Raw genomic sequence first — 24,178 nt, 5'->3', positions numbered from 1 at the left:
AAGTACATTTTTTTATGATGGTTTTTTCAATTTGAGTTCATTTTTTTTCGACCAATGCCCTTTCAATTCATTTAAATAAATTTGAACATGAATGAACTCGAGAAATGGAACCTGAGAACATGGTTGAATGTGAAATGAAAATTGAAATTCGGGCACAACCATGTGTTTGGACATGAAATTGAAATCAAAACCTGGGCAGATATGAAATTAAATAAAAATAAGGTAAATTGATGTGCGAACTCTGGACACTTTGTGCATGAACTGTTGAGTTGTTAGAGTATTCTATTACTCATAATGTTCTGTAAAATTATATAGAATACCTCCATTATAGAGAAATGGAGGAGGTTTAGTGTCAGTTAAATATAGCTATGACAACTAGACATATGCAAGTCCCTATGTGAGCTTACAACTCACTATACTTAGCTCATAGGGAATTGAAACATTGAAAAACAAACTCTAACACCCCATATTAAGCGAAACATAGGGGGTAACTAAAGAAAAAAGAAAATAAATAATGGATCTTGACAATGAGGCCTAAATAGGTACCCATGTACAAACTCTCATAAGTAGAGAAAGAGAGAAAAAATGTAGGAAAAAAATTCCCCCCAAAAATAGAGAAAGATGCTAGTGCTCAAATTATCATGGAGCTGAAATTGGGATCTCATAAAGATCCACTGAATGGAAAGAACATAGGCTTGCTCCAATCAAGAAGTATGAAATGCTGAAGTACCAGAACTATGAAGATGAGAGCCATGAAACCTCAATGAGGTCTTTCAATCTCTAAAGTAGGATTATTGTAGAGGCATAAGGGTGGCAAACAGTTACAATTTCATAAAAAAATATTTCAAAGAAACCAGGTGTCGGTAAGGAACCGGGAAAAAGGCTTCAAACAAAATCAACACCATCAACCAACAAACAACCAATGAATCATGTAAATATGGCAAATCATCTCACATGTATTACAACAACACTCCTAAAGTTGTTTAAAGACCATCACCATCACACTAATCAAACACAAAAAATAACAACAATATTTTTCACCATCTAACTAACCCCATAAAACACAACTGTGGAAGGAATGAGAATTAATAATAACCATTGTTAGCAAATTCCCCCTCTAAAACACAACTAAGGGAACAATGGCAATCAACAATGAGAAATTGATGCAACATGATGATATGATTTCTACAAACATTGGTTCAAATGATGCCACGACCATCCATGGATCCATCCACAGTCAATTCTAATGGTCAGCACTGGTCCACAGTTCATTTTCTCATGTCTTTTCTGTAGCGATATGAATGTAGGAATAGTAATTGACCAAGAATAGTAATGCTTAGGTAATTTCTTCTAATGAGGATGTTCAGATAACTCATTTTTTGTTTTTTCAGACTCAAAGTTAGGTGCCACAACATTTTCATCTGGAATGACATTAGAATCCTTGTCATCAATATGTTGACCACAATTAACAGGAGCATTTTCTTCAAGCACCTCACAGTTGGATGTAGGTGATGAGGAAATAAAGAGATTGTATCCAAGACCTCTTCTTGATGTTTACACTATAGGGTTACTAGAAGCCACAATTCCTTGTCCATTCTTCCCAAGTCCTCCTCCGGTATATCCCATTTTTCTCTTCAATCGAGACCCAATACCAATAGTAAGGTTTTCAAAATTGGGTGGGACAAAGGAATCTCATTCATCATCATCATTAGCATTAGGCTTCTTGCATTCAAAATCATCAAGTGTTGAAGAAAGAGAGCTTGGCACCTTAACATCAACTATCTCCATCTCAAATTTCTGAAGACGATTAACTTCCAATTCAAGTTCCTTCTTAGACTCTTACAACTTTTGAATGACCTTATCCTTTTCAATAAATTGTTGTGATACTGCATCATAATATTATTTCAAGAGTTGATATTTTTCCAACATTGTTTCTTTTAGATAACTAATCTCCATAACATGTTGATTATTTTTCTCTTCTAGTTGCTTCAAATTTGAGTCAGAAAAAGACTCAACTTCTTGTTGAAAGTAATCAAGGAGTTCAATCTTCTTTTGAAATTCATCCGCAAGCATCTGGAAATATTTTTGCATGGTTGAATTCAAATGCTCAACCTTGTTTATTTTTCAACAATTGAAGTTTGCAACTTATTCTTAAGAGTTGCATTATCTACTTGCAATAGAGTTAAAATTGATTGCAATTGAAGGACCTCTTTACAAATTTCATCTATTTCCTTCTTCTCATGAAGCTCCTGCAACCTTTCACAAATTTTGATAGCACAATTTTTCAAATATTCTTTCACTAGCCACAAAAACTGCTACAAAACTACGTTGACGATGACAACAACAAATGCTTTACACTTCAAAGCATTGTGCAAATCACATCAATTCAACAACCTTTACACCATTAGCCGTCAAGCAATGATTTCATAACTAGTAGCCATCAAGATACCAAATACATCAACCAAATGTACCTAGCATCATCTACACATACTCTCAAACTTTTAGCAAATCCTTAGAAATCAAAATCCTTGGTTAAAAAATATGTGCCCAATAAATAATTTAAGAAAAGAATTATGAATACCCCACATATAACTTATGGAAAAAAATTGAGGATAGCCACACATTCAGTACTAACAACGAATGTGGTCGAGCACCATTTCACAATGATATGGTAAGAATTGAATCAAACTTCACTGGATGATAATGGGAGAGAGCTTAGATCTATAATTGATTCCTTTCTGAAAACTATTCTTATTGTTGTGGAATTTCTTTAGTCATGGTTAGATCCTTCCCACAATCCACAAGTTCTTCCAATCGAGTCAAATGTTGAATAAAGAAAGTTCTCAACAAGGATCATTAATAACGAGGATCTGTTGGAAAATTCAAGGAACTAAGATAGAGTTTCTCAACATGGCCTCCAAACTGTGTTGAAAATTGCAGCTACACAACCACCTTCAACCAATTGACGTTCCAACACCAATAAAATGCAAAGCGTGGTACAATTGACTCTCGACCTTTGTTCTCTTTGTCACCATTTTCCATGCCATAATTCACAGGAAACCTACATTGCTTGTGTCATCTCTAGTTTGAGCTATGGTGTGCTGAAATGTTGACTAAGTTATTCAAGAAGATAATTACTACCAGTCCCAACATAGCTCTTCAATATCTGCTAATTGATAGCTACGTCAATCCTCAAATGTGGGACCAAATAACAATGATTTCATTGTCCTCACAAACTATTAGCAAGACATTTAGCAAGAACATGTTTTGTAATATTTGGATGTGACATCCAAGGTGAAGAGGAGAAGGAGAAGCGCATTCAGGTAATATGCTCTCAATAGCAACAAATTCAAAAAAATAATCAACAAAAAGAGAAAGATGATCGACTATTGAGACTACTGGAGGATAACGAACTGGAAGGTGACATAGCCAAAAAAGGATTTCAATCAGATGCTTGACCAAAGGTAGATGTCTGACCAAATAAATTAGATTGTCTTAGTTGGGAAAAAATATCGCCCCCAGAAGAAGCGAAATATATCTTTGTTTCCACTGCAATAGCCGAATGGGAAAGGTACGCTCAAGTCAATTTAGAACCTCTAAATCCTCAATCCAGTGATACAGAAGAGCTATGGAGACCTCCCTACTTACGACCAGATTCAAGCACCTCTATTGTGCCCTCCAGTCAATGGAATCCACAGGTCTACTAGGAGCATAATGCATATGACCATATCCCTCTCTCGCAAAGCCTGAAACTACGAGTATCAAACTCAAATATGACCTGATTTGTGTACGGATGATCACAGAGAAATCCAAGAAAAATAAAATATGAAATTAAAAAAACTGTGAGACCTCATTACTTAAGTGTTAGAAAAAAATAAAAACTGAGATATACATTAGACTGAAACCATCATCAATTAGAGAGATTTTTACATCTGGAATAAGAAAATTTGAGAACAAACTAAATCAAAAACTGTTCATTCAAATCATTAAAACGATAGAAAACTCCAAAAATGAATTCAGTAGGGCAGGAATTGCCCACTCTGATACCATGTTAGAGTACTCACAATGTTTTGTAAAAGTACATAGCAGACCTCCATTATATAAAAATGGATGAGGCCCAATGTTGGTTAAAAATAACTCTGAGAGTTGGAGTAGCGTGTTATTTTTCCATTGTTTATGCATTGGTTAACCAAGAAAGAAACAATAAATTCAGGGCTAATTATCACACTAATTAGCCTCATATTAGAGCGATTTCGAGCAATGCAGGCCAAAACCGTAGACCTGATACCCTAAACCCACATTGGTGCAGTGGTGCGCTGGAAGATCGCCTGTGGTTGATGTTTTTTTGAACCCGACATTTCTTTGAACATGAGATTGGCTTGGAACTCCTTTGGATCCTGTCTGTGATGCTATCTGCACTTTGAGAGGATTGTAGATTAGTGAGAAGCCCTGGATCATAAGTCTATGAGTATCAGATTAGATCGGATCAAATCCCTTCTTTTGTGCCAATTTTATTTTTTGCAGAGCTGAGTTGGCATTTTTTTTAGATTATTGAACCTAAATCTTGTTCGCTCTAGAGATTGCCTCAGATATTGTCTCCTTTGGTATGATTTTTTGTTTTTGAGATCGTCGGTGTTGGTGTTGTTTCGTTGTTGGCTAGATAGATTGTTGGAGATTGACGATCTTGAGGTGGATACATAGATAAATCCTTTTACAATGAACAATCACATGGGATAAGCGTAGCTGAATGAAAGCAATAAGCTCGATGGGTCAAATTACACAACTTGGAAATTCAAATTGCAGACACTGTTTGAGGGCTCGAGTGCATGGGAAATTGCAAATGGGGATGAAGTGAAGATATCTAAAACGGGAGGAGGAACAATTGTATCAATTCAAGATTGGGAGAGGAGGGAAAACAAAGCGAAGGTGTTGTTAAATATTTAAGTGAAAGACAACATCATCCCTCACATCAGAGACTGAAAATCTGCCAATAATATTTGGGTGACTCTCAAGGACCTATATGAGATAAATAATACAAATTGTATGTTTTTTTTGAAGAGTAAGATTCTCTCTATCAGAATGGAGGAGAATGAATCTGTTTCTACATTCATCTCTCAGATCAAAGAGCTAAGAGACAAGCTAGGAGACATAGGAGAGAAAGTGTCCAACACTGATCTCTTCTCAATTATATTAAATGGTATGATTGATGATTATCAAATATTTATTATAGGGATGAAAGCGAGGGAAAAAATTCCCACCTTTGAAGAGCTAAAAGGGATCTTGATGCAAGAAGAAGAGAGACATATGAATTTGAAGCCTCAGAATGCAAATCTTGCATTGATGGAAAAGAAAAAGTCTTTCAAAGGGAAACCAGGAGTAGGACAGAAAGGCGATGGTACACCCCAGAAAAATCCATTCTAAGGGATGTCCTCAACCTGAGATGATTCAAGAATCAAGTGCTTTTAGTCTGGTAAATCTGGTCACATTGCTAGAATTTTTTATAAAGCCAGACACAGACATAAGAAGAATACAAGGCATTTTGCTTATGAAGATCAGAATCATAATCTCAAACTATTTTTGTTTGATTCTAATTTCTTTGCTGAAACTAATGTGGCCAAAACCTGGTTTGTGGGTTCCAGAAAATCCACTCAAATGATAGGTAATAAGCACTTGTTAAACTCACATGGACAACAAGAGAGATATAAAGATAAAACATGCAATACAATTTTTATTGACAAATGATTTACATTTATAGTACATTATGTGACTCTTGGGTTTCAGATCCCAAGGTCTCTTGGACTGCTTTTGTCCATTCAACTTCCACACTAACCATTTAGGATTAGGTGTCCAACAGCACTGGTTTGAAAGTTTTAAAGAGACCAGCAATGGTGCTAATATCTACCTTGGTGATGACATAGCATACCAGATTAAAGGGTATGGAAACATTCCTATGATATTGCCTGATGGTAATATTAGGCACATCCAGAATGTGATGTATGTATTGGGCATTAAAAATAATTTGATCTCATTCTCCATGATTGCATATTAGAACTTGAAAGTAGAATTTTTCAAAATCTATTTTGTCATAAAGGATTTATTGGATCAACAGAAGTTGGTTGCATCTGGAATACAAGTTGGAGGCCTGTACAAGTCGAATGTTACAAGCGTGCCACACCAAGCTTTAACTTCAACAACTATGACAACAAAGAATATTGGCATCAAAGATTCAAACACATCAATATTCATGACTTATTGCTACTAAAAGGTATGGTTAATGGACTAACTGTTTTAAAAAATGCACATGTTGATTGTGAAGGATGTGCACTTGGGAAGATGCACATGGATGAATTTCCCCCCAGTTTAAATATAAGAAAGAGAGATATACTCGGGCTTGTGCACATTGATATATGTGGACCAATGCAAACAAGGTCATTATGAGGAGCTTAATATTTTTTGTTATTTGTTGGACTGCACAAGATATACCTGGGTATATTTTCTAAAAATAAAATTCATACTTTTGAATATTTTAAAGAATTTAGAAGTATGGTTGAAAAACAGACAGGGAAGGTCATCAAAATTATCCGCTTAGATCAAGGGGGAGAATACAAGCTTGGAAAATTCATCAAATATTGCAGGGACCATGGAATAATTCAATAGTTTACAGTACCCCACACTCCACAACAGAACGGGGTTGCAGAGAGAAAGAACAAAACTCTGGTGGAGTGTGCACGTAGCATGTTGAAAGGTAAGAACCTATCTAATGGTTTTTGGGCAGAAGCTATTAATATTGCAGTCTATTTAAAGAATAGGAGTCCAACGAAGAGCCTTGATCTTAAGACTCCATTCGAGGCTTTATATGGTTTTAAGCTTGTAGTTAGTCATTTAAGAGTATTTGGTTTGAAATATTTTGCACATATTCCTAAGGAGGATAGGAAGAAATTGGATGTTAAGGCCATAAAATGCATATTTGTAGGGTATTGTTCTGAGTTTAAAGCATACAAATTGTTTAATCCATCTACTCACAAGGTATTTGTAAGTAGAGATGTTATATTCCATGAACAGGTTGATGAAGGGAACAAAGACAAAGGCTATGAGGAGTGGCACATGCCTTTACTGATTGAAGATAACAATGATGAAGCTAAAGACAACCATGTGCAGCAGTAATATAAAAAAGAAGGATCTAGTGATGCAAGTATAGTGAGCAATCCAAGTCCACTAACGAGTGAGCAAGACATATTTGAGGCAATTCCACTACCAAGTGAGGGAGAATCACACAACCATAAAATCATATGCACAACAAATTAACTCACAAAACAATAAACCAACAACACACAAAAGACAAACTGGCAGAAAAGCTAGAGAGCCATCATGTGGCCTCTCATGCTCATGTAATTCACTCTTATTCAAATAATGTAATAATACATTTAAATACATGAGCAAGTGGTCTTAAGATAGTGTGTCTATCTTAGAATCACTTGGTTGAGACATTTTCTAAACTTACACCCTAATTTAGGAGAACTAATTGGAGAGGATCTCTCCTCCTAACTAAACTCCTTAGTTTGAGAAACTAACTCTCATGATTTAATTTAATTAATTATTTTATTTGGATTTATAATTTTTTTTAAGAGAGTGAGGCTAACATTCCCCCCCCCAATGATAAATCCAAAAAGAACAAGGAACCATCTTCCAAGTTCTCAAGTTGCTCCTCAAAAATCATTTGCCTGAAAAACTGCCAAAGCTGGATGCTGGAAAAAACTCAAATCTGAAGAGAAAATGAATCAGTTGCATGTTTGATTCATCTCTAAATGTCACTTGACAACTCCATCACGTGCCAAGCTACAAAAGGATCCAACTATCCTTTGCTTGAAAACAACATCCGATGTCCACTGACAAAATTTGATGAATGCCCACTGGCGTATTTTCTGATGATGGTCACCCACTGGCTGAAGATGTCGAAAAAACAACTCAATGTTTCTTTTGCTATGATGAAAGATGCTCACTGCTGCTTTTGCTGTTGATCGTCCACTTGTGAATTTTCTGATGCTCACTGCTGATGAAAAATGCCCACTGGTTGCTTCGCTGATGTTGTTGAGACTTTCAGTTTAACAACCACTTGTCAATTTCATTGACATTTTCCCCCCTTTTTGATCTGAAAGGAGAGACAATCATCTTCATTTGATATCTGAACTCCCATCCTTCAAGTGTAGGATAGTTTCACTGTTGTACTCCCCCATTCAACTGCACGAGAGTACCATCGTCATTTGACTGTTGGCTGCAATATGTGTGAGTGAATCCGATTGTAAAACTTGTACAACCTTTTGGCTGTGGATGACCATTCCCATGGATCAATCCATGGATAATTTATCTTCAATCTGGCAGGTTGGTCATGTTTGCAGCATTTCTCTGATGAATGATTCGACTTGCCACAATGGTGACAAGGATGGAGATCAAAACAATGATCTTCTAGATGGCCAGTTCTTTGACAATGAGAACATTTCAGTTTGTCTGCAACTTGAGTTTGCATGCATTTATGTTTGTCTGCTCTTTCAGTTTGTGTACATTGATGTCTGTCTACAACTTGCGTAGAACTTGCTGAGGTGATATGTTCAAGTAATCCGACACTGACGAACTGAATGGGCTTTGAATAATTAGGGATATGTAAGTTGTCGTCATCTTCAACATATCCTAAGCCGTGTTGATTTCGATTACTTTGGATTTCTTCCCATGGCTTGATGATGGGTTTGGAAAAAAGTTTCATTGGAACAACTTCAACACTTGAAGTTGGTTGGATGAATGAGTTTGAATGATTAGTTGTATCTGGAAAAGATTTGGAAGCAACACGCTTCTCTTGCAACTCAATTATCTACAGTTGCGATTCTAGTTGAAGGAACTCAATCGTTTCAGGTGCATGTTGAAGATGCACTTGAATGTCAGAAAGAGTGGTTTTGATAATGTGCACCATGTTGTTGGCTGAGGATAACATTAAATTGTGAATAATTTGGGATAGCTGAATGTGTGTCGCCATGTTGCCTTGCTTACTTTGAAGTCAGGCTTGCTTGTTGAAGAAGTCAGGCTTGAAAAATTGCTGAGTTGATCACTGAAATGATAGGCTCGCTTGTACCGTGGCTGATACTTTTAAACACTTGCTTGAATTGTAGATTTCACGCTCACTTGATGATGATCACTTTGAATGAAATGTTATGAGTGCTTTAATGAACTTTATACAGGCTCTCTTGGTGTGTTCACGCTCACTTGAACTTAGTGTGCTTGCTGTAGACACATGCTTGTTTTGATGCTCACTTGAAGATTAGAAGTCACGCTCGTTTGATGATCATTGCATGCTTGATTATGTGCTTGAACTTACTTGATTGTTTTATGAACACGCTCACTTGCTGAATTACTTGTTGTCTTGAACTTTTGGGTGATTACTGCACGTAGTGATGCACTGAATGTGCTAAAAAATGATGGGTGTCGAACACTGTCGAAAATGCACCCAAATGAAAAATGATAAATTCAATGTTCAAGTAACAACTTAATGTATGCACTTTAACAAATCGAATGAGGGTGTTAGTTACAATCGAAAATGTACCCGAACAATTCAATTAAAACATTGCAAGTGATACAGAAAGTGTTAAAAATGTTGATGGCGATTGTACTTTGAATTGCTTGAGTGTGTAGCGTCCTTAACTTGATGGCATGAATTAGCTGTTGTGAAAAGTTGTTGCAGAAGATTGCTTTTATCAAGTCGATGATGTGACGCTTTGTGTTTATGAACTTAAGTGATTACAAGAGTGTTGATTTCAGGAGCTTGATCGATGACTTGTATATGTAAACTTTCTTATGTGCATGTAGTTGTTTTGTTTAAGCATAATATTAGGTAGCATGCACCATTACAAACATACACATGGTGTACCTAAGATCCCCTTATTCAATTTTGGGCGGATCTAGAACACAAGCACCACAAAAATGATATGTTTTTATGTAAATATGAGAGTACATCATCCTTCTCCTTCTCAAGCAATGAGAATGTCACACTTGCAAACTTTTATCTTCAAAAAATTGCCTGCACTTGCTCAATCACTCTCAAAGTAAAACATTACTTTGGATTACAAAAAAGAATTTCTCTCAAAGAAATTCACTTATCACTCCATTACAAAGAAATAAACCCTTTATAAAATTCCCACTTGTCACTCCACACTAAAATAAATGCACACTTATCTCTCCACTTTTAAAATTTTCACCTTCTTTTTACTTTATAAACATAAACTAAATATGGGTCTCGAACCTTCCTTTCACTTTAGACATGTTTATTACAAAGCTATACACTTTTTCACTTTATTTATAAACTTAAAAAAAATCTCTTAAATTATCATTTAAAAGAATTTTAGTGTTTCCCTTTAATAAAGTGAATTCACGTTTACGGAGTAATTTGAAAAAATAACATGCATTCAAAAATTCGATACCACATGAAGAAATTCAATCTCACCAAAACTCAAAACTTGTGCTCCTCCTCCTCCCTTCCTTTGTTGAGACAGAAATGGGGACGAACACATCGATCTTTCATTTGTCCTTTTTCGCCGATTGATGAATCATAACTTTCCATCTCCATCGCCATCTCCTTGCTTTTCTAATCCTATAAAGTTCAATTGTTGTGAAGAATACTGGAGAACATTAAGCATGCAACATCAACACCTCAGACACTCAGTGAAACCTAGGGACCCTCCCAGAGCCGAGAGTGCCAATGGCGCTTATTCAAAAGAACAGGAAGCAAAAGACGAACAATTTGTTCAGTCTTGTTCCTTCTCCCCACCCTCTCCTTCTTCAGCAATTGACTTTCTCACTCTCTGTCAACTACTCAAGACCACAAAAAGAATGGGATGGGTCAACCATGGAATACAGAATGCAGAATCCATAACTGATCACATGTACCGAATGGCTGCAATGGCTCTCATTGTTGCAAATGTTTCTGGTATTAACAGAGACAGGTGTGGGTAGATGGAAATCATTCATCATATTGCTGAAGCTATTGTTGGCGACATTACTCCCTGAAATGGTATACGTAAAGAAGAAAAAATCAGCAGAGAAAGGGAGGCTTTGGATGAGATGTGCAGACTCCTTGGCGGAGGAGTGAGAGCTATGGAAATAAGAGAGTTATGGAATGAATATGAAAATAACTCTTCTCCAAAAGCAAATATGGTAAAGGACTTTGATAAGGTAGAATTGATTCTACAGGCGTTGGAGAATGAAACAGAACACGGGACAATCTTGGATGATTTTTTTGAGTCTACCATAGAGAAATTTCAAACACATGTTGGCAAGGCCTGGGCTGCTGAGATACTTATGAGGAGAAGTAAAAGAATAGATCATGCCTGTAAATAGAAAATTAGCTCTGTCACGAATTTTCCAGTTTCCTCTTTTCATCGCCTTCATCGCTCTGCTCCCTCATGCTGACAAGTTCTCTCCATGTTGATAGCATAGGCTGGGTGATAATTTGACTTTTCTTACAACATAATACTCCTCATTTTGAACTTCTGCGACAGATTGGTGGGTGACAAATTTAAGTAGAAATTTCCTCCTACTACACCAAGAACCTGCAACTCTTTCCTCTTGCTTGGAAAAGATAGCTCTATCACACAATTAGTTTTCTTATATGTTCAACATCGAAATTGCAAACAAATCTTATCACTCTTTCAATCCCAAAGAGAAAATCATAGGCTATGAAGAAAGCATCGAAAGATGAGACAGAGATCCAAATAGGAGTTCCCTTACTGTGGTAAATGAGGTGTATAGACAGTAGATTTGAGTTCATTAAATCACAAATTGCTCATAGTTTTTTTTTACCATTCGAATGATGATTGGCTTTGTTGATAAGGCAACAATTGCACGTGGATGGGGTTATGCTTCATAGGCCAGTTTTACTGTACCCTCTTTTGCATTATACTCATTATCTATTCCAAGACCAACAGTCAAGATAATAGAGCAGTGTACAAAAGATAACCACACAATGAAATCAACTCCACACACAGCATTTGTGGCATCTGATACAAGACACCAGACTGGAGAGCTCTTCACGTCATTTCTTGTAGATCCAGAACCCAATTGCCTGTGCTTGTTCCAACCAAAAGCAAAAGAAATCCCATCTATTACATAACAACATAACAAAATTAAAAAATAAAGCCACAAAGAAAAGACTGAAACTTTACACTCCAAGCCGGCCCTTTGTAGAGATGTTGGAAGCTGTTGCTGACAGTTACATGGCACTCTTAGAGCTAGTTGAAGTCGCTGATAGTGATCATGATGAGAATTGTTCAACTAAAGCAAAGAGGCCAATTAGAAGCAGGCCAAACAAGCCAAGGGTTGGGAATGGACCATCGAATGCAAGCATTGGAATATTTCTTATGGTGTTAGTATCAGAAACAGAGGATTCAGATTTCCTTCTTGATGAGAAACCAATTGGGGATGAGAACATCGATGTCTCAAATGACGATGAGGCTTGGAATACAATGAAAAAACCCTCAAGAAATCCAAACAACATAGATAAATCTTCAAAATGGAAATTCCAACAGTTGAATAGTGCTGGAAGGCTCGATAAATTTCATGTAACAAGCTGTTATGAAACCAACTCAAGAAAAGATAGAAAAGATAGATCAACGCCTTAGAATTCAGCCTTTTCGAGGGGGCAACCTCCTTTACATTACATAAATGAACAATTCTTGGATGATTCAAATGACAAAACCTCCTTTCTATATATAGGAGTCTAAGGAGTCACAATATAATCCAGCCGACCTAACAATAATAATATAAAGCCACAAAAATAACAATAGAGGGATTCTATGGGGCACAGAAATAACAATATGGGGGTAATAGGGGCACAACAATATAAATAAGGGGTATAACTACAATAGTAATGGGGTAATCACTAGTATTATAGGGACCCAACATGCCCCTCTCCTTCAAAAAAGTGTTGTCCTCAACGCTTGAGTAGTTCTGGATACTTCTGCATAAAATTCTCATCCTCCCATGTGGAATCTTCAGCGGATAAGTTCTTCCACTTGATAAGATACTCTGAAATTGATCGATTTCGTAGCTGTCGAGTTCTTGTTTCTGTGACTGCTTCCGGTTCCAATATAATTTTTCCTTCCTCGTCAAGTTCTGGCAATATTGTTTGAATTGGGAGCTTGTCGCCTATAACCTTCTTTAAACATGAAACATGGAAAACTGGGTGCAATCGAGAAGCTGCAGGAAGCTCCAATTTGTATGCCATAGTACCAATCTTTTGCAACACCTTGTACGGACCATAATACTTTGGTGATAATTTATTATCCTTCTTAGCTTGCTTTAGGGACATTTGCTTATATGGTTGTAGCCGTAGGAATACCCAATCACCTACATCAAAACTTCTTTCACTGCGATGTTGATCTGCCTGTTGTTTCATTCTATTTTGTGCCAACACGAGGTTATCCTTTAAGAGTTGGAGGACTTGTTGTTGATGTTCGATGTGATGTTCCACTGCCTGAACCTTAGAATTTTCTCTTAAATATGATGTGATGGATGGTGGTTGATACCCATAAAGTGCCATAAATGGGGTCATTTTTGTTGCTGTATGGAAGGAAGTGTTATACCACCATTCAGCCAGAGGCAACCATTTGACCCATTGTGTCTGTTTATCAGATACAAAGCAACGAAGATATCCTTCCAAACATTTGTTTACTATCTCAGTTTGCCCATCAGATTGAGGATGATAAGATGAGCTATGAGCTAACTGAGTACCAAGACAAGAAAATAATTTTGTCCAAAAATTTCCAGTGAAAATGGGATCTCTGTCACTTACAATAATCTTTGGGTTTCCATGTAGCTTTTGAACTGTTTCCATAAATGCAGTAGAAACTGTACTGGCTTTAAATGGATGTGATAATGCACAAAAGTGTGCATACTTGGTAAGTCTGTCAACTACCACCATGATGACACTCTTTCCCTCAGACTTGGGTAAACCTGTGATAAAATCCATTGAAACCTCCTCCCAACGTTGGCTTGGAATGGATAAAGGTTGTAATAGACCCGGTGTCTTAATTGTTTCAACTTTATTTTGTTGGCAAACCAAACATTCCGCCACAAACTTTTGAATATCTGATTTAAGGCCATCCCAAAAAAATTCCTTCTTAACCCTGTGGTAAGTTTTTAAAAATCCTGAGTGCCCTCCTAAGGGAGAAGTGTGCAATTCCATAAGAATCTTTTGTTTTAGCTGGGAATTCTTACAGAGGTATAAGCGATCTTTGTACCATAACGAATCATTTTTCCAGCTAAATGTATCAGAAGTACTGGAATCTTGTTGTAGCTTTCGAATAAGTGCCCACACTTCTTCGTCATTCTTCCATTCCTCCCTTGCTTCGTTTATCCAATCTGGTTGGATAATAGAAATGGCACACAACAATGCTTCCACATCCTCATCCTTTCTTGAGAGTGCATCTGCCACCACATTTTGCTTCCCTTTTTTGTAGATGATTTCAAAGTCATAACCCAACATCTTTGTGACCCACTTTTGTTGCTCTTCAGAGGATAATCTTTGTTCTAAAAAGTATTTAAGGCTATCATGATCCGTTTTTACCTTGAAGTGTCTTCCCATTAGGTAGGGTCGCCATTTCTTAAGTGCATGGAGTATTGCCAACATTTCCTTCTCATAAATAGCTTTGCTTAAAAACTTTCCCTTGATTGGACGACTTTCAAAAGCAATGGGTCTTTCATCTTGCATTAGAACAACACCAATTCCATTTCCTGAAGCATCACATTCCACAATAAAGGTTTTTGTGAAGTCCGGTGTAGCTAAGACCGGTGCTTGGCACATTGCCTCTTTAAGATGTTCAAAGGCCTTTGTTGCTTCCGGAGTCCATGAAAATGAATCTTTCTTCAATAATGTTGTTAGAGGTGCTGCTATTCTCCCATAATTCTTAACAAACTTGCGATAATACCCTGTCAACCCAAGAAATCCTCGCAGATGCTTTATGGATGTGGGGATTTTCCATTCCTTAATGGCTTTAATTTTGCTAGGGTCTACCTTAACTCCTTCATGAGATACAATATGACCCAAATATTCCACCTCCTGGACTCCAAAGAAACATTTGGATCTTTTTGCATATAATTGTTTCTCCTCCAATAGTTGTAGCACCCTGTCAACATGTTCAACATGATCCTTCCAAGACTTGCTGTAGATTAGTATATCATCAAAAAATACTAACACAAATTTTCTAAGGAATGGTTTGAAAATTGAATTCATCAAACCTTGAAATGTTGAAGGTGCATTGGTAAGGCCAAAAGGCATGACCAAAAATTCATAATGACCCTCATGAGTTCTAAATGCCGTTTTCGGAATGTCTTCAATCTTCATTCTGATTTGATGATATCCTGAACGAAGATCCAACTTGGTGAAGTAAATTGATCCATGCAATTCATCCAGTAATTCATCAATGACAGGAATGGGGAACTTATCTTTAATAGTGAGCTTGTTGAGCTCCCTATAATCCGGACACATGCGCCATGATCCATCCTTCTTGTGCACCAATACTACTGGAGCTGAGAAAGAACTTTGACTCGGTTGAATTATACCAGCCTCTAGCATTTCTGCAACCATACGTTCAATTTCACTTTTTTGGACATAGGGATATCTGTACGGCCTGATGTTTGGAGGAACACTTCCTGGAATCAGATGAATAGCATGATCATGATCACGCATAGGTGGGAGACCTTTGGGAGTCTCAAATACCTTGGAATGATTGTCCAGGACTTTTTGGAGATCTGGAGAAATAGATGATTCCAATGTGGAAACATCTAGCGAACATAATTGTGCAATTACACCTCTTTGCTCCTTTTTTAGAAGCTTTGTCATGCCATTAGAGCTGATTATCTTTCCTGGTTTCCCTGCAATACCCCTTAATTCAACTTCCTTTCCTTCCACAGAAAATTTCATGAAAAGTTCTTGAAAATTAAAAGCTATTGTACCCAAGGATTGTAGCCATTGGACTCCTAGTACAACATCAGCACCTCCCATTGGAATGGAAAGCATTGGGCTAGTCAATACATATTCTCCCATGGATAGCTTGATATTATGGCACTTTCCAGAGCAATTTATTGTTCCTCCATTTGCAATCATCACTTGACACTCTGGTGCTGGATATAGGAAGCAATTCAATTCTTTTGCTACCCTACAATGAATAAAATTGTGGGTGCTTCCTGAATCAATCAACACTATTACCTTTTTCTTCTTGATTTGTCCTTCTATCTTGATGGTTTGAGGAGTGGTAATTCCCGCCAATGCATTACAAGATATGGTCGGATTTATTTGTTCTTCATCTAGGCTTTGTTCCTGGAATATATCCTCTTCTTTTGACCTTTCTTGCTCCTTTTCTTCTTCCTCTTCACAATCTATGTAGAATAATTTCTTCTCAGCACACTTATGACCTTTTGTGTATTTGCTATCACAATTGTAACAAAGCCCTTTTGCTCTTTTTTCTTCCAATTGTTGTGGTGTCAACCTTGTAGGTTGTGGAAGACTAGGGGCAACAACACTTCCGTCTTTATAGTTGTGAGTGGTATGCTTCCTAGTTGCCATAATTTTGCTTTCCATTTTTCTTGCTAACCTGAATGCCTTCTCTAATGAATCAGGTTCCCAAAGGCGAACATCATGTTGGATATTATCCTTTAAAGACCCTATGAACACATCAATCCTATGCTCCTCTGGAATATCTTTTACCCTTATGTTCAATTTTTGGAACTCCTCAATGTGCTCCATTATTGAACCCTTTTGTTTGAGACTTATCAATTGGCTAAAAAAAGTGTTGCTTTTTGTATCCTCATAATGTGCTATCAATTCTTCCGTAAAAATTGCCCAAGTGATAAATTGTTTACGAGAACAAAGCCATTGATACCATACAAACTGATTTGGTTCCAAATATACAGTTGCCATACGTACCTTTTGTGTGTTTTGCACATTATTGAGATCGAAGAATTGCTCCATCTGTAATATCCATGTGGCGGGATCCTTGCCATCAAACTTCCTCATATCGATTTTTGGAATATGGTGATTCTTTGATCCAACATTAGCGTCTATGGAATCATGATTAACATTTCTTTTGTTCTCATCATGAGTTTCCTTTACTACCTTTTCACCATTAGTAAGTATTTCTTGTAGAAAATTTGTCAAATCTGTCTTCAAATCTGCCATGCCTATCTTCAAATTTGTGTTCAATTCTATCTTCAAATTGTCCATCTTAGCTTCCACACCATTTATCTTAGCTTTCACGCCATTTATCTTAGCATCTGTTAACTTTTGTGAGCGTGACATTTGTTGCACTTGTTCTTGTAATTTTGATATATCATGTAGCATTTCTTCCTCTTCTTCATGAGTCATGCTAGAGCTTTCAGGTTCCTTACTAGGTGTTTGCATTTTCTTTCCTCGGGGCATCAGTTACCGATAATAATGCTCTACTATGCCCTTTGAATTCCTTCAAAATAAATTTTCAAACCAAGCTTAAGCAAAAATTTAAAAAATCTACACACCTTTTTTCACTTTGTAGGAGCTCGATATTGCCTCTGATGTATCTCTGTACTTTCCAATCATCTAGTTTTAAATTTGTGACCTGTAGTAGCTCTCTGTGTCCTCTTTCCAATGCCACCAGTCTGATCCAAATTGGATTCTCCAAGAAAGAGTTATGCACAATCTCCCAAGATGACCTGATTATAGACTTTCAGAAGAGCGAACTTGTATGAAGTGCCACGTGTACGATTTTCGATATTTGATTCTAAAAATGATATACAAGAAACTACAGTCCGTCCTCTTTCTGTACCTTCTTACGAAATTTCAATCTGATTCCCAGAGAGAAAGTTATGACGATTTTCCCCAGGTCACCTGTTTTGAATGTAATTCAGGAGTCTGCAAAAAGACCAACTTCCTCAGATCATATCTCCGAAAATATCGTGCAAAAAGCTCTGAAATTCGGACCCAAGGTTCAGCACGATTTCTTCTCAAATGGGTTTTTTTTGTGACTTCTGAAACGTCACAGAAAAAACGTTATAGCGAAAATGCCACGATGACCTGTTTGGAGCAGCGAAACCCTAGAATCCAAAGCTCTGATACCAAATGTTATGAAACCAGCTCAAGAAAAGATAGAAAAGATAGATCAACGCCTTAGAATTCAGCCTCTTCGAGGGGGCAACCTCCTTTACATTACATAAATGAACAATTCTTGGATGATTCAAATGACAAAACCTCCTTTCTATATATAGGAGTCTAAGGAGTCACAATATAATCCAGCCGACCTAACAATAATAATATAAAGCCACAAAAATAACAATAGAGGGATTCTATGGGGCACAGAAATAAAAATATGGGGGTAATAGGGGCACAACAATATAAATAAGGGGTATAACTATAATAGTAATGGGGTAATCACTAGTATTATAGGGACCCAACACAAGCAAACAAGAACACTGCATTAATGCATCTGAATATGACAACTACTATTCATCAGACTCAAAATATTTGATTAGTAGGTCGACAAATGGATTTCCAGAAGCTACATATTCGGGGACACACACAAATAATGTCAATTCTACAACCAGTTTGCAGGATTCTCTTGATAAGTTTGCACAAACCACAAAGAATAATACCAAGGTGAGCATGGCAGCGATCGAACCTCACAAGTATTCAACATCAAGAGGTATTTCTATATACACATACGCAGGATCACAAATCGTTCCATTAAGGCTAGATAAGGCGCCTTCTCCCCCATTTTGAAATGCCAGTGCCTCAAAATTTCCTGTAGACAATGATTTTAAATTGTTGTTCCTCCACACAGAAATTTGCTCCAATTCCTCCTGCTACTTCATGCAATGGAGTCTCCTTCACGCATAATTCATTCTTTAAAAATCTCACATACACCCAGAATCACTGATAGCTCTGATACCACATGCAGGAGAATGACACAACCATAAAATCATATGCATAGCAAATTAACTCACAGAACAATAAACTAGCAACACACAAAAGACAAATTGGCGGAGAAGGTAGAGAGCCATCATGTGGCCTTTGATGCTCATGTAATTCTCTCTTTTTCAAATAATTTAATAATACATTTAAATACATGAGCAAGTGGTCTTAAGATAGTGTGTCTATCTTAGACTCACTTGGTTGAGACATTTTCTCAACTTACACACTAATTTAGGAGAACTAGTTGGAGAGAATCTCTCCTCCTAACTAAACTCCTTCGTTTGAGAAACTAACTCTCATGATTTAATTTAACTAATTAATTAATTTGGATTTATAATTGTTTTTAAGAGAGTGAGGCTAACACCAAGGAGATCAGGTAGGCACACTCACTTACCAGCAAGGTATAGAGACTATGCTCTTATGACTAGTATTTTAAATGTTGTTCAACCCTTAAATTATAATGAAGCAAGTTAGTATGATGAATGGAGGGAAACTATGATAGAAGAATATGAGTCAATAATTAAAATCAGAACCTGGAAATTAGTTGAACTACCAGAAGGGAAACAACCCATAGGCTGTAAATGGTTATGTAAACCTAAGTTCAAAGCAGATGATAGTATAGAAAAATATAAAGCTTGGCTGGTAGCTAAAGGGTACTCAAAGAAAGAAGGTATTGATTATGAAGGTACCTTTTCTCCTGTTGCTATGTTAAATACTATTAGAATGTTAATAGCCTTAGCTACAAAACATCATTGGAGGGTACACCAGAAACCTGCTTTTTTATATGGAGAATTAAAGGAAGAGGTATACTTAACACAAACTGAAGTGTTTATTGAATAGGGGAAGGAAAATCTGGTATGTAGATTAAAGAAGGCATTGCATGGATTAAAACATGCACCCAGATCCTGGTATAAAAAAGTAGACTCTTTCTTCTTGCAGAATGGTTATAAGAGGAGTAAAAATGACCCAAATCTGTATATTGTGTTTGATTTAAAGGGGCAGATTGTCTTGATTTATTCATATGTTGATGATCTGATTGTGACTATAAATGTTAATGATAGAAGATCCATAACAGGTTATGCTTTCAACATTGGGTTCGGGGTCATTTCTTGGAGCAACAAGAAGCATAGTATTGTATCCTTATCTTCAGCAGAAGCAAAGTATCAAGTTGTATGTGCAACCACTTGTGAAGAAATTTGGTTGAGGAGACTTCTTCATGATGCTGGAGAAGAACAAAAAGATGCTACAATGATTAAATGTGACAACCAAAGTTCAATCAAGTTGGAAAATAACCCTGTGTTTCATAAAAACACAAAACATATTGATACTCAGTTTCACTTTGTTAGAGAAAAGGTTTAGTCTAAAGAAATTTTCATTGAATATTGTAATACCTGTGAGAATGCAACATATATCTTCACCAAGCCCCTTGGGAGGATTAAATTTGAATTGTTTAGGGAGATGTTAGGTGTGCAAGTGAACCCTTTCTCCATTAAGGGGGAGAGTTGAAAATAATGGAGAATATGTATTATTGGAGAGAGTTTGTTTCACAGTTGTGCATGTATCCTAGATTAGGATTAGTTCCTATTTTCTAGGAGTCAGTTATAATATTCCTAAAATAATGTAAGATTATATGTTTTTTATTTTATGATTAATTGAATAGAGCGTTCTACTTGAGCAGTTTCCAGGTGCAACTTGCTCACCTGTGAGCTGCTAGTTTCAGAATATATGTTGTATCTTCCATTTTCAACAACCTGTGTTTCTCGTGTCATCTTCAATTTTAGCTATGCTATTTTGAAATTCTGACTAAGTTGTTCAAGACGACGATATGTACCAGTCTTGCATAGCTCTACAATATCCACCAATTGATAGCTATGTCAATCCCCAGATGTGGGACCAACTAAAAACGTTTTCATTGTCCTCACAAACGATTAGAAAGACATTTACCAAGAACATGTTGTGTAATATTTGGATGTGACAGCCAAGGTGAAGAGTAGAAGGAGAACCAAATTCAGGTAATATGCTCTCGATCACAACAAATTCAAAAAAATAATCAATGAAAAGAGAAAGATGATCGATTATTGAGACTACTAGAGGATAACCGGATGGAAGACGACGTAGCCAAAAACAAGATTTGCATCAGATGCTTGAACAAAGGTAGATGTCTGACCAAAGAAATTAGATTGTCTTGGCTGGGAAAAAATATCGCCCCCAGAAGAAGTAGAATATATCACACTCAATTCAATATAGAGCCTCCAAATCGTCAAGCCAGTGCTATAAAAGAGCTATGGATCCCTCCCTGCTTACGGACAGATTCAAGCACCTCTACTGTGCCTTCTGGTTAATGGAATCCATAGGTCGACCAGGAGAATGATGCATCTAACCATATCCCTCTCCCACAAAGCCTGAAACTATAGGTATCAAAAAAAAAAAAATTGAGATATACATTTGATTGAAACCATCACCACTTAGAGAGATTTGTAGATCTGGAATAATAAATTTTGAGAACAAACAAAAACAAAAACCCCTCATTTTAATCATTAAAAAATGACAAAACTCCAAAAATGAATTCAGTAGTGTAGGAATTTCCCTCTTTGATACCATGTTAGAGTATTCTATTACTCATAATGTTTTGTAAAGTACATAGAAGACCTCCATTATATAGAAATGGAGGAGGTCCAGTGTCGGTTAAAAATAACTATGAAAACTGGACAAATGAAAGTCCCTCAACTCACCATACTTAGCTCATAGGGAAATGAAGCTTTGGAAAAACCAACTCTAACATGAATACCCTAGAGGAAAATGATTTAAAATTAGTGGAGTAAAGATTGTTTCAGCTCTGTAGAGCCACTAAGCTTCCTTGTTTCCATTCTTAGTGGATGAAAAATACATAGTTTTTCAGCCCGAAATCAAGACACAAGTTCTAATTCCCTCATGCATTAATGCATAGGTGGTACTGAACTCTAGAAAACTATGTCAGAAAACTAGCATTCCATTATCATTTATAATAAATGGAGAGGAGAGGAGTAGTATTACACCATGATGCCTTCTATTCTTGTTGTCATGGCACCTTTGCTTATATATGTATATATAATGTTCTTTTCCTGCACTGTTTGAAAGAAAAGAAAACACTCACCGAATATCTTCTGCAAAAACTAGTTGTCCTCTTCTCGTTTGGGAAAAAACATGTGACTTAAACTAATGACCTTTCTTGAGTGTTCATAGAACCCATGCACCACTTAAGAAAGTGGTTTCCTGGGCCAATCCTATTCACCTTCCGATCATGCAAAGAGTGTATGTCTAATAACTCTCTGTGAGTTCATTTCCACTATCAGATTTAGGAGAAGCAAATGAAGTTTAATTTCAATATATGGACACCATTGTGAATATTCCCAGAGTGCATGTCTAATAACTCTCTGTGAGTTCATTTCCAGTATCAGGTTTAGCAGAAGAAAATGAGGTTTAATTTCAATATATGGAGACCATTGTGAATATCCACAATCAGATTTAGGAGAAGAAAATGAGGTTTAATTTCAATATATGGATACCATTGTGAATATTCCCATCGGATATGTGGATTGTTTAGGTGTAACATCTAAACTATAAATCTCATACAACTTTACACAAATACATAAAAAAAAATTGGCATAATGTTACCATTGACATATAACCATTAAACCATGTATATATATATATATATATATATATATATATATATATATATATATATATATATATATATATATATATATATATATATATATATATCTATATGTATATATATATATATATGTATATATATATGTATATGTATATATATATGTATATATATATACATCTACATATATATATACATCTACATATATATATACATATACATATATATATACATATATATATATATATATACATATAGATATATATATATATATATATATATATATATATATATATATATATATATATATATATATATATATATATATATATATATATATACATATACATATATATATATATATATATATATATATATATATATATATAGATATATATATATATATATATATATATATATATATATATATATATATATAGATATAGATATAATGAAATAGGTTTGTATCCACGGAATTATATGACACCCTGATTTCTGTTTACATAACTTGAATGCAAATAAATGCTAATTAAATGGCAGGTAAGGAGATCCGATTGGGGATTCTCCTGGTTAATTATGCACGTAAATTCATGGTTTGCTACACTGTATGGGCCATCATCCATAGCTCCATGCAGTGGGCATCTATTCTATGGGATGATACCTCCATGTGATCTTGCCATCTGTTATGGCTTCTCGTCGTTGATCTTCCCTCTGCAATCTGACGGTAGAGATTGGATAGGGTTTAACCTAACCAAATCTTCACACCGAACCCTGGTGGTCTCATTGTTGTTGTCATTCCTCTGCGTCGCATTGCTCTGTGAGGGCTCTGGTTGTAGTACTCTATGAGAGATGAAAACAGAGGAGGTCGATACACTCACCAGAGCAGGTATACTCTTCAGTTGTGCAACACTGAAACTTCGATTGCTCACTTAGAAAGATTGTTATTAGTTTGGGTAGTTGCTTTAAGTCTAATCTAAGGTTCCTCGCCACTATTCAGGAATGACTTATGAAGTTTCAGAGATGGAGGAAGGCAGAATGCACCCCAGACCATCTGCGACAGGTATGTAATTTCTATAGCAAGATTTCATGTTGATTGTTTGAACCCAGTCTCTGGTTCTTGAGGGTTTTTTGTTCTAGCTTTTCCCGTGATAAATTTTGGTGATGTAACTAAGTTTCATCCTGCCTTTATAGGTTGGAACTCGATGAGGTCGTGTCATTAACTCAGGTAAGATTCCTTCTCGGTTATGGCTGAGTTCATATTTATGAGTAGCAAGTTAATTGTCCCGCTAATACTGACTCACAACCTCTAAAAACAGGTATGCTACCTTTCAGCAGGTTTAATGCTTAGAACCGCGACCCTTAATTTTCATAAGAGCTTACGGTATTTCCATTTATTTTCAAGTTGGAGCTAAATCTTTGGTTTCTGTCTGAAATTAAGTTATTTAAGGGTTTTAAGGAGGGGGTTTTTCTGTGATAACGCATTTAGGTTGTAATGTTTAGACACAGGATTTTCTTAACCTTTATCTTTCTAAGATATTCGACCA

General features: G+C 36.2%; 1 pseudogene; it reads left to right on the top strand.

Annotated features, from left to right (window-relative positions):
• Positions 1 to 10,537: 10,537 nt before the first annotated feature.
• On the top strand, positions 10,538 to 11,379 carry LOC149178711 (uncharacterized; annotated as a pseudogene).
• The last annotated feature ends 12,799 nt before the right edge of the window (positions 11,380 to 24,178 follow it).

This window comes from Pinus tabuliformis, chromosome 4_1 (genome assembly GCF_031772625.1).
Source record: "Pinus tabuliformis cultivar Carrire ecotype Pingquan chromosome 4_1, CPIR1, whole genome shotgun sequence".
NCBI lineage: Eukaryota > Viridiplantae > Streptophyta > Pinopsida > Pinales > Pinaceae > Pinus > Pinus tabuliformis.
This window is presented reverse-complemented; position numbering and strand designations above follow the sequence as displayed.